Source organism: Triticum urartu, chromosome 4 (assembly GCF_003073215.2).
Source record: "Triticum urartu cultivar G1812 chromosome 4, Tu2.1, whole genome shotgun sequence".
NCBI classification, from domain to species: Eukaryota; Viridiplantae; Streptophyta; class Magnoliopsida; order Poales; family Poaceae; genus Triticum; species Triticum urartu.
The window spans coordinates 244,131,908-244,136,409 of NC_053025.1; positions in this window are offsets into that span (position 1 = coordinate 244,131,908).

Sequence of the window (4,502 nt, forward strand, 5' to 3'; positions counted from 1 at the left end):
TTGCTTTGGAAGAACTCCCCCCAGAGCTCGAGCGTGGGGAGAACTCCAAGAAAGCCCTCGCACAGGGTGACGAAGGCCGACAGCAGGTGGGCGTGAGGTGATGCGGCTGGAGGTGGTAGAACTCGAGGAAGGCTCGAAGGAATCCGCTCGCCGAGAGGCCGAAGCCGTGCAGGCAGTGCGACCGGAAGATCACCCGCTCGCCCTCCTCCGGTGCCGGCGAAATCTCCCTCGCCGGCGCTTGATGAACCCGCACAAGGTTCTCGCCGGGCAGACGCCGCGTCCGGCGGAGGAACTCGACGTGGTCCTCGTGGACGTTGGAGCCATCCCACGAGCTCGACAGCGCCATGGGAGCGATGCGGCGGGGAGCAAGATGAAGCGACGGTGGGACGGCGCGACAAAGAGTTGCTGCGGCGAAGAGAAGAAGAAGGAGGGAGAGAAGGGGCGGAGTGAGGGAGAGCGCGCGAGCCTCTGCCGCTCCCCCTCCTCCTCCTACTTATAGACTGCGCGGCGGAGCCGAGGAGGTGCGGTGTGGGGGAACTTGGGGATCAACTGCGCCCACTCCCCCATGTCCCGCGATTATTGTGCCTTGATGGCAGAATAAAACCGCCGCGGGAAGGCGAGCGGTCCATGTGGGCCGCAGAAGATCCACGCTTGGACCGAGGCCTGCGAGTGGCGGGCTTGGGCCTGCGGCGGCGTCCCGTCGCGCGCGTACGTTGGCAGGATTTCCTCGCCATGTGGCCCGTGTTCCTGCCTACGAGAAACGGAGCTTTTCCGAAGACGGCGCGCACGAGCAAAGCTGACATAGCTTCTCGTCCCTTTGTCAGCCTCGATGCTCGATCAGCTTCGGGGACTACTATCGGAGTAAATAACCATGGGTAGCCTAGCCGGCTCCCCCTGGCCCTTCTGAAAAAATTACGAGCCGATTCGGCCCTCAAGAATCCAAGACACAGGGCCGCCTTCCCCTTGCCGGCTGTCTCCAGGCCGGCTATCGAAAGGCGGCCCAACTTCAGCTCTCATGAAGAGAAGCCGCGGGAGGGCCGACTCCGAGAAGCCGGCCGCGAGAAGGCCGACTCCAAGAAGCCGGCTCCCATAAAGCGTTCAAGATCGTACCCTGAAAGTCTGCATCCACATAACGGCGATGTGACGGGGCGTGGCTACAGTGAAGCCTGCCACCCCCGAATCCCGGAGCACGCCTGGCACAGTGCGCTGTACGGGTGGCCATGACCCGTCCGGCACAGCACTATTGCCACGTTGACCCTGATGTCATCCATGACGGGCTACCAGTACGGCCCACGGGCGGTGGGCCCCTTCGGGCAGAGAGACACCCAAAGGTGGCCAGACCTCCCCAGTCGGCCCAAGATAGAGCCGGCTCCCCACAGCCGGCTTGCCACCTCGCTCGAAGAAGACGCCCCATTAAGGAGACAAGACGCGGTGGGGCTACAGTGATTGCCCACCGGGCAGCGGCACTGTAGCCACGCCCACTTTGGCGAAGCCTTCGCCACCAAGATTGAGCAACAGTAACCAGCCGCCGACAAGGCCCTGACAGTGGGGCCTGCCTGTCGACCAAGGAGCCAGTAGCCGGCGGGACCCACTAGCCGGCGGGCCCCAGCAGCCGGCGCAGAAGCCGGAGAGCGTAGACACAGACGGCTGGGCCCCGCGCCCAGCCGTATTACCATTGTACCCCCGGGGGGTAGGCCTATATAAACCCCCTGGGGCATCCATGCAAAGAGAGATCAACCCCTGCTAGTCTCAGACACCACACAGGGAGGAGAAGAGAGAAAGCCGCGCCCTTCTTCCTCCTCTCGCCAAACAACTCAAGGAGCACCGTGTAGCTACTTGTTCATCTAGTGACCATGCGGAGACCCCGCGGAGCAGCAGTAGGGGTGTTATCTCCACGGAGAGCTCCGAAGCTGGGTAAGATTCATCGGCGTGCATGTCTTCGCCTCATCCCGTTTCCAGGCACCGGCGACGTCTTACTGGCTCCCACAATGATAAGCCACTCGTTGGCATATGTCGCACCTACCACCCGACACCCATAGAACCGGGCATCTCCTCTGCAGGACGACCTGTTAGCACACCTACAGACATTGCTCTGTTAGTCGACTTCCCCGCTGAGCTTTCTTTCAAAGGTTCGTTCAAGCACTTACTAAATATGCCGCGCCAAAGCCGCTGATTCTCCTTCACGGAGTCTGACAGCTGGGCACGAACATCTTTTAGCTCGACGCCCAGCTTGGTGTTGGCATCTTGGAGATCGTTCTTCTCCCGCCTCACCTTTGTCAGCACCTTCTCACTAGCCTTTAGCTGGCGTAGGAGGTGTTTCCTTTCCGGATTCAATCCGGCGCCATCTGCAATTTCATTTGTCAGATTCGCACCCATGCCGTGCTTCGCAAAATACTTATCTTTCGAAGTGTATATTACCAGAGGGGGTCTCCTTGGGATCCCCTGCCGCGGCTAGTGCGGCCTCAAGTTGGGCTTTGCACTCTTCCAGCTCCTTGGACAGTAGGGAATTCTTTTCTGTAAGAACCTACATAACAAATGATCCTTAAATCAGTTATTCTAACTGTTTCAAGTCTCGGGGGCTATTGGTATATATATATAATTACCAAAATTTTCTTACCCGTATGTCTTTTACATATTGCTCCGTGGCTCTGGCTAGACCATTTTGAGCGGCACGGAGGTACGCATCTCCCGAGTTGAAGGCATCTAACGCCCCTTGGGAGAAACAAGCATCGCGAAGAATTGTCCGGCGACGCCTGTGGTTCATAGCACTCTCCACCTCAGAGTTGGTGGCAGACAACCCGTCCACATCCTCCATCGGAGGAGCGTCTGGCGTGCGCCTTGCGTTCGCCTCCGCCTCCGGACCAGGCTTTGGAGCCTGGCTGGTGGAGGCGCGATTGGCAGCCTCTCCGGATATAGTCCGGTGAGGTCTCTTTGTCCTGAAGAGAGCACGAGTGTCAATGTGCCTCTAAGGTATAACACCTGGGATAAGGGGGGGGGGCATACCTTTGCACTGATGCCTCGGTCCATACTGCACTTCTTTTCTGCCCACGGGGCCCTGCGGCCCCTCGTTGGCTTGTCGCCGCAGGTTCGGCCTTCTGCCTTAAAAACCTCCCCTGCAAAGTTCGGTTGTAATCAGGAAACTGAAAACACGAGAGGGCGGACACCTATTCGGGGTACTAGGACTTCGATCTCAGTTACCTGGGAGGCCGGGATTAGCCCTGGGTAATCGGCCGTAATGGCCACCAAGGCGTTGTCCTTGCTCAATTGATGGAACACTCCATCAATCAGCTCCACAGATATGTCCGGATCCTCTTGAGAGGCCGGGTCAAGGGACCGTCCTGGGTCCTCGGGTTGTGGAGGAGGGCTGCTTATTTCCTTAACAGCCCGGCGCAGTTCCTGCATTGAAGTCGTCAGACTGAATATTTAACAATGGGAATACAAAATGGATGGGCAAGTAAATACGACCGCTTACCCAACTTGGGGGATTGTGCATAGAGAATCCACCCTGTGGGTTGATGCAGAGAAATTCCTCCTCTTCTCCCTTATACAAAGTGGACAAGATCTTTAGTAGAGCAGCAGCTGAATCCGGCCCCTTACGGCCGTAGCGGGTGGCGTCGTCCTCCCCATTGAAGTCCCACATGGGGTGCTTCTACACTGAAGCGGTTGCACCCCCCGCATAATGCATTCAGCCATAACCCCGATCATGGTTAGTCCGGAATGGGCTAACAATCTTATTTGGCCCATCAGGTAAATGATGTCCCTGTCACTTTCCCTCTGAGGGCTCCGTGGACGCCAGCTTTGGCGCTTCTTTAAGGGAGCATTGTCGAATTCAGGGAGGCCGATCCGGATAGGATCCGGCAGCGGGACGTCTTCTATATAAAACCATTTTGAGGGCCAGTCTTCGGACGCCTTCTTTGGGGTTCCGGACAGATATCCGGTCCCGGCGATGCGCCACACTTCGGCTCAGCCCACTTGATACATTGACCCCTCTTTGGAGTGGGGCGCAAGGCAGAATAACCTTTTCCATAGCCCGAAATGAGCCTCGATACCCAAAAACAACTCGCAGAGGGCTGTGAAGCCCGCGATATGCAATACGGAGGCAGGCGTGAGATTGTGTAGCTGGAGGCCATAGAACTCCAGGAGCCCCCGGAGAAATGGATGGATTGGAAATCCGAGCCCTACTATTAAATAAGGGACGAGGCGCACCCGCTCTCCTTTGGAGGGATTGGGGGCACTCTCCGCTTGCTCTCCGCCATTATAGATGGCAAGGCCGGCTCGAACCGGGGCCATATAGGCCGGGGGGAGAAATCCCTTGGTCTGGGGCATCACTAGCTCGCTATGCGGGATGTAGCATCTCTCCCAATATCCAGGCTGAGGGCTGGAAGGGCGAGAGGAGGAGTTGCGACGGCTGGCCATGGTGGAATGGACCTTTGTCCGATGCGCTCTGATGAACACTCACGAAGGGGGGAAGATGTGGTTTGGATCTAAATCCTCGTCCCCTT